The sequence below is a fragment of the Cebus imitator genome, unplaced genomic scaffold, assembly GCF_001604975.1.
Source record: "Cebus imitator isolate Cc_AM_T3 unplaced genomic scaffold, Cebus_imitator-1.0 Scaffold185, whole genome shotgun sequence".
Classification (NCBI taxonomy): Eukaryota; Metazoa; Chordata; class Mammalia; order Primates; family Cebidae; genus Cebus; species Cebus imitator.
The window spans coordinates 5,630,529-5,643,512 of NW_016107500.1; positions in this window are offsets into that span (position 1 = coordinate 5,630,529).

Consider the following 12,984-nt stretch of genomic DNA (forward strand, 5'->3'; position numbering starts at 1 on the left):
GGAGGTGTGTGAGTGTGTGTGGGGGGTGTGTGAGTGTGTGTGTGTGCTGACACAGCATCCTAGTGAAACGAACCTTAGGGAAGGAACCTGGTGCCCGGGTCTTTCTTTAGCTACGCTGTCTTCATTTATTGAGTGTTTTCTGAATGCCACGCGTTCCGGTCTTCCCCTGTGAGTCACAGACCTGCAAATGGAAGAGGCTTGTCTTTCTTGCTCCAAAGTCTGTGATCTTAAAAAACACGCCCTTTAAACTACAAGGAAGAGAATTCTCCCAGCAAAATCCAATTTGGGACTAAAATCTTGGAAAAGGGTTCTTGAGAGTGCCCGTCCCCCCGGCCACTGGAATTACTGACCCTCACAGCCTCTCCCAATCACAGCGTCGGAACTGCTACGCGCTGGCCAAGCAGAAGCCTGTGAGCTGGCTGCATCTGTGGAGGCCACGGGAAGAGCCTGGGCGTGGTCCTGACTTCTCATCACTCCTCCATCGGGTCCTGCACCCACCAGAAGATGCCTGGAGAGAAACGTGAAATTAAAGGTTGGTATAGGCAAAAAATTCAAGGACTGTATTTGTGATTCATTGTGTGATAGGTTATTTTAGTTTCTGTTCTGTGGAAGGTATAGCGCATTCCAACAAAAAGCATTAAATGTAGACTTTTCTTTGCACCCAGGCTGTCAATTGCTAAATGTAATGGTCTGATCATGATGCTGAATAAATATGTCTTCAAAACAAAAAAAAAGGATTGGTAAGATCTTAGAGAAAGCAAAGACTGTAAACATGCCGTTTTCCCCGAATCCAGGAAATCTGAGCCTTCTTGTAATAAACAGTAAGAAAACCTTCGAGGAAGCGAATGAAAAGTTTGTCTGATTGTCGTCAGGCTTCCTGCTACAGACACAAAAGGTATCCGGGTACGGAGCAGTGAAGGAGATGGGAAAATGCATTCAAAGTAGTCACGCTTTCCTTCCAGACGTCAGGGCGTGCTCCATCTACTGCTGGGCGACCCGGCTCCGGAGGGAGACCGGGAGGGACAAGTTCCAAGTGCTGTTCGTGGATGACACGAAGAAGCGGCCATGCAGGGAAGATCACTGATGAATAAAAGAACTATTCTTCACCCTATGCGCCACGGGAAGCCGTGTGCTGTTACAGATTCCCAGGAACTCTACATGTTGTGACTTAGTCTCCTGTGTAGTGGGATCTCATGATGGGGCCTTTGGCAGGTTACAGGTCATGTGGGTGGGGCCCTAAGAACGGGATTAGTGCCCTTTAAACAGAAACATGAGAGAGCTTCCTCTTCCCCAGTGTCCTCCCCACCAAGACAGGACCCAGCGAGAAAACGCAGTCTGCAAGCCTGGAGGATGGCCCTGACTGGACGCCAGGTCTCCTGGTGCCTTGATCTTGGGCATCCCAGCCCAGAACCGAGAGGAAGAACTGTTTGCCATTTAAGCCACTCTTTCCGCAGCTCCTGTTGAAGCACCCTCAGCTGGCTGCACAGTAACAAACACTTAAAGAGGGTAAGGAACCTAGAAATTCTAGCAGAAATGGGTACACAGCATCTACAGGCAGCAGAGCCAGCATTTACTAAACTCCGGGACATAGTGAACAGCTGACAGGCAGCGGGGGGTCCTGCTCACGCCGGAGGATGCTGGTTCTGCAGGGGCGCGTAGGTTGGCTTTGAACCCAGACACAGGGTCTTCGCAAGTCACTTGGCTTCTGTGCTCTCTTTTTCTCTGCACTGAATGGAGGCCACAGCATCTAAGCAAGAGGGTGGGTTATGGATGGAACATGACAAGTCTATAAGGGGAAGAAGAAGGCGTCATTTTCTTACCTGTGCTTGGCAGGGAAGGAACCCATCATCACCTCCTGTGCCATGGCTCCGGTGCCTCCTTTATCTCCGCAGTGACGTGACTGGCAGGCAACGTGCTTCCGAGTGCTCCTCCTGCCCGCAGCTGCACCACTCACAGTTCACAGGCAGCCTGAACACCACAGCCAGGAGCAAGGCTGGCTGAGACGCTCCAAGAAGCTGCTCTCTTCCAGGCAGTGTGCTGAGCACCACCCATGCATTTAACCCTCATACAAGCTCCAGGAAGAAGGACTATCATTCACTCTCCGGTTCAGGACAGAGACGGTGCTTAGTCTTTCTACGGCCACAGAGTTAAACATCCAGCCAGAATTCAAACTCAGATTTCCTGACATCTCAATTCCTAATTAAAATTCATTTCGGGCTCCCTGGGCAAATGTACCAGGCGTCCTGCTGTACATGTGGGGACATGCAGTGGAAGCCTGAGTGGCAGGACCAAGGGGCATGCAGCAGAGGCCTGGGTGGCAGGTGCCTCCTGCAACTCCAGTGTGGGTGCCTGTCCTCTGGCCCAAGTGCCACACAGACACCCAGGCATCACGTTTTTAACGATGGTAATTGTTACACTTTTACTCTGTGTCCCAGCTGCCTCCATGAAGATTTGCAGAAGTTTACAGAAACAGAAAATAAAACAACGTAGAAACGGAAGTCGAACATTGGTGTCAGAACCCACCGACTCACCTCACTTCATAGCCCGGGAGGACCTGCTGGTGCTGACGACACCCTGCCCAGGACAGAGGCTGCCGGCTGCTGCACAGCGGGCGCTGCTCCCGCTGTATGGCCCTGCCAGCCTCGGGCTCAAGCAAGCTTTGAAAATCTCTGCTTGTACTTGAGCCACAAAAGCCTGTCATTTTTCTTAAAGATCCTCATTTAGCAGGAAATCCAGTCATCCCACAACCTGACTCTTGCCCCCTTCGTTTGCAAGAGTATGCACCGAAGCTTGACCCCTGGAAGTGTTCCCACCCAAATCTCCTCTGAAACTGTAGCTCCCATCATTCCCAGGTGTTGTGGGCAGCACCTGGCGGGAGAGAACTCAATCAGGGGCAGGTTTCCCAGCCTGTTCTCACGGTAGTGAAGAAGGTCTCACAAGGTCTGACGGTTTTACAGATGGGCATTCCCGGGCACCCGCTCTCTCTTTGCTGGCTGCCACGGAAGACTTCCCTTTGCTCTTCTTCATCTTCTACCACCCTCCCCTGCCATATGGAACTGTGAGTCCATTAAAACTTTTTTTAAAAAATAAATTACCCAGTCTCAGGTGTGTCTATCAGCAGCATGATAACAGACAAATAGAGTAACCTAAAAAACACCTGTGATGCAGGTAAGCTGGGACTGACCTTGCTCTGACCTTCTAAAGAAAGCCCATTCCTTCCGTGTGGATACAATTTTGTTAACCACTCCCATCTTGAAGACAGTAATAAAGGACAATTCCTAATCTTGAAAGGGAAGCAGAGAAACAGAAATGCATCATTCCCCTGGTAATTTGATATGGCAGGAAGAAAGCCATTCCTTTAAAACACACACACACACACACACACACACACACACACACACACACACACACACACTCTAAGGATTCTAGGGATTTTGATGGTACTTTTCAGGGAACCAAAAATATCTCTCTGATGTGGCAGCAAGGACAGGCAATGTGGCCAAGGAGCAGGGCCATCCTGGAGGGCAGGGGCATGTCCCCTGCTCAGCCATGTACAAGCTCCAGGCCACGTGCTCTGGGGCCTCTGAGGATGACATCCCACCAAGTCTATGTGGCGACCTTTGTGCAAATCTGTGAATCTCTCCTTCCTCTTGGATAAGGGGAAGGGTGGATATGAAAGGATCTCATTCTTCCCTCCGTTTAGCTCTCCCATGGTCTCAGGCTCAAACCTAGATCCAAGCCATGCGAAGGCAGGGTGCCAAGCTTTGGAAGGCCTGGCAGCCTCTGCAGGGGGATGAGAAGGGAAGGCACAAAGAGCCTGCAGGAGAACTTGCTGGAAATGATCTGCAGAGGCAGGCAGGGCAAGAGAACACACCCCACAGAATCTTGGCAAGCAGGAGCTCAGGGCCAGCTCCCCTCCCAGGGAAGTCAGGGCCTGAGGCAGGGTGCTTGGAGGTACCTGCCAGGCCTCGAAGGCTCCGGCCACTGTGTACTGCGTACCCTTGGCCACTCGTTTCGCAGTTCCAGGGAAGCCCATTCATATAGACCGCCTTGCAAACTGGGCCTCTTGGAGGCGGACAGCTTACACCTACACAACCCTCTGGGTCAGCCCTGAGACCTCCCACCCGACCCACCCGCCTGCAACCTCGCTCTCCATGTCCCATGGGCAGTGACCCTTCTCACTCACCGTTCCCTGGAAGGGGATATCTAAGGAAGGGAAGGACGGGGGTAAGTTACCAGCACCGACGCTTCCGTACTGCTTGGTTTAGCCATCGATGTCAACCCCACCTTCATACATACCTGCTTTCGTGAGACGCTCCATGATCTTTACACAGGTGACTGGCGTGGGTGTCCATGTGGAGCAATCACCTTGGCTTTTGTCCTGAAAAGGCAAAATCTTCAATGATAATTATCTTATGATTTTGAGAGTTATAACCACAAGAGGAGAAACTGTGTGCCACAGGTTAATTATACACTTAAATCTGGATTTGCATAGTTCAGCTCAGTATCTACAGAAATTACGATTGTGTGCATAAAACTGTATCTGCCATTTGCAATAGATACTTATATCTTTCTATACAGATGGAGTTTAACAAAAAGCTAATTCACTAATATGGAATTTTTCTTAAAAATGACCTGGGATCATACCTGTAAAGTCTCTGCCCTGTAGAGCTGAGCACACCCACTTCATGGCCCACAGGGCGCTGAGCGGCCTCTCCCAGGTGCAGCACACCCCCCAGTGCCCAGCACCACTAATCATCAGGGAAATGCAAAGTAAAACCACCATGAGATGCTACCTTATCCCAGCCAGGATCGTTGTTATTAAAAAGTCCAAAAACAATAAATGTTGGTGAGGATGCCGTGAAACGGGATAGCGTACAGATTGCTGATGGGAATGTAAATTAGTACAACCTCTGTGGAAAACACAGACAATCCTAGGAGGTGTGGGCAAGGGCTGATTCCAAAGACGCCAGTTCTGCAAGAAAGGACAGACAGAAAAAAAAGTAAGTCCAGAACCAGGGACAGGATTATGCCCCAGGCACCTTCTTCACTCACTGGAACCCTCACTGTGACCCGGCATGGGGCTGTGCTAGCTGGTGAGCTCGGTCAACCCCAGAGCAGGCTGGTGTAGACACCGGCACAGAATCTTCAGCCACGGGCCACGTTTGACCAGGCAGGGAGAAACATTCTCCTCTCCTTGTTAGGAGTTTCAGGACAAAGCTAGTTTTGCCACAAAATATAGCACTGCGAGTATGTTTTCCAAAGTTCCTCATCAAATCTGGCCTCGTGGGAGGCAACTCTCCTACCCTGATCTTTAGCCTGGGGTTGCTGAGCTGTCCCGTGTGCAGTGTGTATCTTCCACTACGTCACTGAAGAGTCACCAAAAGTAGGGGGAAAAATGATGTTGAAGCATTCACTGTATCTAAAAGTGCATTGTTTATACACAGCCCCCCAGCCAGACTGAGAAATATTAAGGATTCATATTTGAAAAATCACATTTCCCAAATGGGATATTGGCAACTCTTTCATTTTTTGTCCTTATTCTTTACAGGGGACACAGAAGCCATCACTTCTCAGGCCCCTACCCAAAAATCATCTGGTCTGCTCCTTCTTCTGTGATGCTATTTGCAGGGTTGGGATAATCAGAACCGCATAATTCAATTTTGTTTTAAATTAGCCATTTATTACAGTGTGGGCAAGACATAAACATTTCCATGAATCACACACATAAACTAAAAGTGAAATGAATTTTCCCTATCGACAGGGTAATAGTTTAATTGTACACAGTGATTCGTACATTAAAAGCTGCATACCTGGCAAGCTTTATCGGGTAACAGGGACTTTTAAATGTGCCAATGTTTCTACACAAGTAACGTGGGTCAATTGCAAAAGGGATAACCATAATGATTAAATCATTAAAATTTTGTCTACGCTTCACAGAGCATAGAGAAAATTAACTTCCCACCAACCTCATTTTTCTGCTGAACATGAAATAATGATTTTCTGCCAGTATAATTACAAAGCTAACATCTGATAGAGTCAGCATCCAGCGGGGATTATCACAGGCATGAGTATTAGACCTCATTACCAGCTTGACTGCAAAATTATTACATCTTGTAATTGGAGGGTGAGATTTATATACAGATTGGCCGGGTTTCTGTAAGATTGTAATTACAAGCTTCGTTGCTTTGCTACTTATCACACGGTGCAGGAGGCGGCAAAAACAAGCCGAGGGAAGGCCATTTCATTAAGCTGTAACCCTATCAAGGGAGGAGCGCTGTAACGTCCCTGTATTTATTAGGCCAAACAGAGCTGTTTGCAGAAGGGGAGGCCATTTATTACCGCCTGACAAATGGGATTTCATTTATTTAACCTCGGTGATCTATTTCAGTAAAATGTACAAACGAGCCATCCATTTTATGATTCCGGAGTCAACGCTCAATTATCTAAAGGCTAACTGAGTGTTAAAGTGGCCATCTGCTAGGATGAATTCATTGATTTAATTTGCCGCGTGTTGCTGAATGATTCAGGGCAGGGGAGGAGGTGGGCGCTGCCTGAGCGGGGCAGGGCGGGCCGGGCGCCCCGGGTGTGCGCGCGGGGGCCGGGTGTGCGCGCGCGCGTGTTTAATCCGCACACAATGCGGGAGGCGATCAATAGCAGCTTAACTTCTATGAGACAAGGAGTTAAGTTGTTCGGCTCCAGCCAGAACACCTTTGTTCTCCCATAACAAGTAATCTCCGCGGCGGAATTAATATTGACAGGCTGGCTTCTTTGTGGCTAATTTGGAGGGCACCCGGGCCAATGGGCGGGCGGGCGGTGATAGAGCTGTTATTAGGGTTCATTAGGCCCGGGGCGATCGATGCCCAGCCGCCCGCAGGAAGGAGGTGCGCCTCGCCCGCAGCAGGCAGCCGCACTGCGCTCCAGCTCTCAGAGGGGCCTTTTGCAAACTAAATACAGAGGGAGGAAATTACTGGGGCAGGAAATACACGGGCGTTTCTTTGTGAGGCAGGTCTCCGTGTTCTGAGCCATGGGCTTGCGGGGGAGCAGGAGGATGGGAAACGCCGGGAGCCAGGCTTGGAGGCGACCGGGCCCTGCTAGGCCCCAGGGACCGCATTCCCCAGGATAGGACCCGGCAGCCAGCTGTGGGTCAGCTCCCGAGGGCTTGCTGCGCCCCCACCTCCGCCTCCCACACTCCCCCCACCTCCGCCCCCCACACGCCCCACACCCCTGTCTCCTCTCCTTGCCAAGCCCCACAAGCCGGCTCAGCCTCTGTGGAGTGAACGGGAAGGTTCCATGGCAGGAATGAACGCTCCTGGGGTGGGGAAATGGTCTTCCTAGAGCGTACATGCAGTTCCTTGCTGTGGGAGTGTTCTGTCAGAGACGTCTTCACCACACAGAAGGAGCCCCCAGAGCAGGTGCTCACAGGGAAGTTTCCAGAACATTCCTCTCTGCAAGATGCTGCCTCTCCCAACTCCGAAAGGCCGTGGTGGGTACAAGCACCCGCCAGGCAATAACACATTTCTCCTGTGTCTGACTCCGCGCACATGAGAAGCTTTCCAGAGTGGGCACAGGAAAGCAGAGCGCCCTGCGTGTTTCTGTGCACGCCCGACAGCTGCGCATCACATCCGGACAGCATCACACGCCAGAAGGGAAGGGGACAAAAGGCATCTGCTCAGGGACAGGCCTGTGCGGACGAGGGCTGTGGCTCCGGCCTGTGATGCCCATGTCCTTGCAGGTGGGTGGAGGGTGAGTGGAGAGGGTGGCAGCCTCTGCTCTGCTGCTGGCCGGGCCCACGTGCTTCTCTGCCCGCAGCCCAGGGGCAGATCTGGATTCTCTTCACGCAGGCTTTCCCACTGTGGTCACAGTCTCTGTTCTCCCCATCTCCGCCCCCCCCGCCCCAGCTAGCTCAGGGTCGGCCTCCAGCTGTGGGCCCCGCCGCATACCTCTGCCCACCTCTCCCTCGCTCACCGCCAGCCCCCTCTCTCCACCCGTGCCTTCTTCTCTAAGTCCTTCGTTCCTAAGCAACTCTGAAGGGAGAGCGCACCTCTCCGTGTGGCTCCTCCTCTCGACGTCCAGAGCTGCCCGGGTCCTGCCGCACACAGCCACAACCCGCTCTCCTGGCGAATGAGCCTTTGCCAAATGCAGTCACGGCTCCCACCAGTGTGTCTCATGGGTTCCCAGGTGGGACGGCCACGCAGCACACCAGGACATCACCTGGGCGACACCGTCCACAGAGAACAGGAGAACGCTGACGGCCTCAGGAGGTGGGCTGTGCTGAACACCAGCGTGTCTTCAGGGCCCGGTGGGCACGGCAAGGAGCCTGGAGTCCGCCCCATGGAGGTCACGGTGCGGAAGCCCAGGGCGTTTGCCGCAGGTGTGACGACTCACAGCTGCCTCAGCACTGCATGCGCAGTTCTCTGGGAGGGAAATGCACCTGTGTTTTTAAACACGTATCGCTAGTCCAAAAGCTCCAGATGAGAGTTTTCTCCAGGGAATAATTTTGGACATCCCCTGCCTTTATGAGCGTTGGAAACATTCTGCACCTCCCATTTTCAAAGCCGTTCCTGTATTACACTGCATTATTTGAATTACCCCAATAGTGGCCACTCTTTGCCATGGAAGAGCCCAATTTTTTTCTTATTTTTTCTTGAAACAAACTGAAACCAGTGTTTCTGTCACATGTACACTGCGCACTTAGTTTGTCTACTCAGTACGTTTTCATTACACTGATCAAGTTGTAATCACTAAGAAATATTTACACTTGAAACTTAGAAAATCATTAACGAATGGGCTAACCTATGCATTATAACTTATTTACTTATAAAATTTATTTTAAGACAGTTCTTGGCTTCTGCCAGGAATCTACAGAATAAATATGAGCAGTGGGTCAAGTTTGCCCCTTAGAACCTGAATTACCTTATTGATTTTTGTATCTAAAGAAGTATATGACACTCTATCTTGCCTTGCTTATTTGCTATTTTAGGGGCAAGCTGCTTTAGGCTGTATTTATTTAGAGCAATCAAAGTGATGTAGTCATTTAATCATCTGCACAATCTAAATGGTTCCCACAAGCCATTGAAATAAGGAACTGACTTGGTCTCAGAAATGGCCACAACAGCCAGATTAGTTGCAATGCTTGGATCAGTCAGTTGCTTAAAACAGAAACACACACAAAAACAAAACCAACAACAGTGATGTCAGTACAGCCATAGCCGGCAGAGACCATGTGTGGTGTGCACTTCCAAGCAGAGGTCTGCATTTGTGTGGGGTGTGGGGGGATCCACAGTCCTCAGTGCCCAGGAATGTGTGGACCCACGGCTTTGTTGATTATTCAGTTTTTGTCACCACAGGGAATTGAAGACTGGGGGTTGGGTCAAGAGTTGAGCAGGACTCCAAGAGTTGAAAGCAGCATATCCCATGACTGACACCAAAATGCCTTTTCCAGTAAAGGGAGGAGTTGAAGTGCTGGTCTCCAAGGGTCACAGACCCACACAGCCACCGGAGAGAAGGCGGGAAGGTTTCCCAGCTTCAACCAGACTCATTTCCTCCATTCGAGGCACTGACTCCAGGGAGCCTTCTTGTCAGAAATACAATCTTTTTTTGTCTGCCCTTAAAAAAATAAAAAGAGTTGTTCAAATCCCAATTGTTTTCAGCAATAGAAAAAAGCACAGCAGGATATGTCTAGCATTTTCTAAATATCAATGAGTTATTGTTCAACTCACTCTTTCTACTTCAAGACAGCAGAAACTACAAGATTAATTTATGTTGTTCATCCCTTGAGAAGTTGTCCAATTTATAATAAACATTAGTACATAAACCTAGACACAGTCACATTTATTACTTATATCTAACATACTCAGAGTCTGAGGAAACGACATTACCATTTTTCAGAGTATTGTGATGCTACAAATTAATTGAGAAAAATAATTTACATTACATTGGAATTTGAACTCTTTTTGATTCAGCTTTCTCCCTTAAAGAATTTCTTCTAGCAGCAAGCCCTCTTTAGACTATTTCCATTTAATGAAATTATTGATACAGTTAGATTTAAATCTGCCTCGTTGAAAGATGTCCATATTTTCTATTTGATTTTTATTTTCCTCATTTTCTGCCTTGTTTTGAATTAATTTAATATTTTTATGTTTTAATTTTGTCTCTACTATTGATGCAATAGTTCTATCTATTCATCCATCTATCTAGCCATCTATCCATCTATCCTTCCACCTATCTATCCATCTATCCATCTATCTATCCATCTATCCATCCATCTATCTATCCATCTATCCAGCCATCTATCCATCTGTCTATCCATCTATCCATCCATCTATCCATTTATCCTTCCATCTATCTATCCATCTATCCATCCATCTATCCATCTGTCTATCCATCTATCCAGCCATCTATCCATCTATCCATCCAACTACCTAGCCATCTACCCTTCCACCTATCCAACTATCTATCCAACTATCCTTCCATCTATCCATCTATCCATCCATCTATCCATCTATCCTTCCACCTATCTATCCATCCATCCATCTATCTATCCATCTATCCAGCCATCTATCCATCTATCCATCCATCTATCCATCCATCTATCTATCCATCTATCCATCCATCTATCCATCCATCTATCTATCCATCTATCCATCCATCTATCCATCCATCTATCTATCTATCCATCTATCCATCTATTTACCTATTCATCTGATATAGTTTGGTTCTGTGTCCTCACCCAAATCTCATCTCAAACCGTAATCCCCATAATTCCCACATGTTGAGGGAGGAACCTCGTGGGAGGTGATTGGATCATGGGTGTGGTTCTTCATGCTGCTCTCATGATAGTGAATGAGTTCTCATAAGATCTGATGGTTTTATAGGTGTTTGAGAGTTCCTCCTTCATGCTCTCTCTCTACCTGCCACCATGTAAGATGTGCCTGCTTCCCCTTCTGCCATAATTGTAAGTTTCCTGAAGCCTCCCCAGCCATGTGGAACTGTAAGTTAATTAAACCTCTTTCCTTTATAAATTACCCCGTCTTAGTATCTTTATAGCAGTATGAGAAAGGACTACTACTTATCTATCTGTGTACCTATTGATCTCTATCTATCTATCTACACCTATTTATTCATCTATCCATTTATCTACTTATCTATTCATCTATCTATATACATCTTTCTATTCATCTATGCATCTATTTACCTATCCATCTATTTATTCATCTATCCATCCATCTATCCACCTATTTATCCATCTGTCTATCCATCTATCTATTCATCTATCCATGTATCTAACTGTCTATCTGTCCTTCTATTCATCTATCCATCCATCTATTTATCCATCTATCTCTCCTGCACCTGTCTTTTGGGCTACTATAGTCATACATTTCACTACTACTGATTTTATAGATTTCCATTCCCTTTCATGGTTGCTCTGGGAATTTAATACACCTTTTTTAACTTTTAGTAGGTCACTTTTTATGTAAAATATTGAAATCTTACAACTTTAAGGTCTATATTTCTTTCCTGCCCTTATGTTATTATTGTCATATATAATACAACCACATACACTACAAACTCATGACACAATCTTCAATTTTCAACACAGTTTATAGCTTCTATGAAATCAAGGTGAAGAAAGGCAAAAAAAAACAGTATTTTGAATTTATTCAGGTATTTGCCATTTCTGATACTCTTTGTGTCCCTTGTGTTCTGAGCTTCCATCTGGTGTCACTACTATTCTTCCTCAGGAACTACTGTCAACATTTCTTGTAGTGACGGGTTCTTTTAGTCATCTTATATCTTAAAGTGTCTTTATTTTACCTCCATTCTTGGATGACAGTTTCACTGGATATGGTATTTGGGGTTGACATTCATTTTCTTCCAGCACTTTAAGGATGTTAGTCCACTTTCTTTTGGCCTCCATGTTGCTAATAAGAGGCAGCTCTTGACTGACTTTTCTGCAGGTCTTAAGTCATACTTTCCTCTGCCCATGCGTGCCTGGAAGTGGCTTTGTTTGTTTGTTTGCTTGCTTGCTCGCTGGATGCTGAAAACTGTTAATTTTATGTTGTTGGATGCCAGATTTTATTCCTACAAAGAATATTGTGGGGGTGGGGTTCCTGTTTATACTTAGGTTTTTTGAAATTAGTTTGATCTTTTGAGGATTTGAAGCTTGTTAGGGAAAGTCAGAGTGCTACATAGTCTAAAGCTAATTTAGCTAATTTAGCTCCACTTCTGAAGCAACGTGTCTTAGGACTCTATCTGATACCTTATGTATTATGCACTTTTTCTGCATTGGCTTATTGGAATTCAAACTATTCCCAGATCTGTGTAAACTTTGAGAAAATGTTCAGCCTATTGCTATCAGATGGTTCTTTCTGTTTGTAGTAAATTGTTTTTTCTTTCTTGAGAGCAGAGATATTTTCCTTGTCCCTGGTGTCTTTCAGTTGCATTTCTGTATCTAGGTGAGGATTTCTTTTTAATTCTGCTTGGGGTTTCCTGGGCTTCATAAGCTTGATATTTGGTGTCTGCTGTCAGTTCCTGACAGTTCAAAGCCTACCTTTCTCATGCTGCCTCTTCACCACACCCTTACCTCTCTGCCCTTTCTTTGAACACTCTTGTGTATTTTCTATGTTTTTGTAACTCCGTTGTGCATCTTGAGTCAGTCCTTAAAACCTGTCTTCCATATTTTATAGAGAGTAACTTAGCTCCAGTTCAGCCTCTCAAGGCGCTGTGACCCACCCACTGTGCTTATTTCAATTATTGTGTTTTCCATTTCTCAACCTTCTATTTGGTTCTTTGTCAGTTCCACATGTCAATCTCGACGGTCTCTGTTGCCTTCATCATTTATGCATTTCCTCCTCTGATTTTTAAATGTATTACATGTGTTTACTTTATGTTCTGTGTGTGGTGATGCCAATGTCCGGAGTGTGTGCAGCTCTGATTTTTAGCTGTTTCTGCTCATCCTGGGTTGTGGCAGCTTACTTCCTC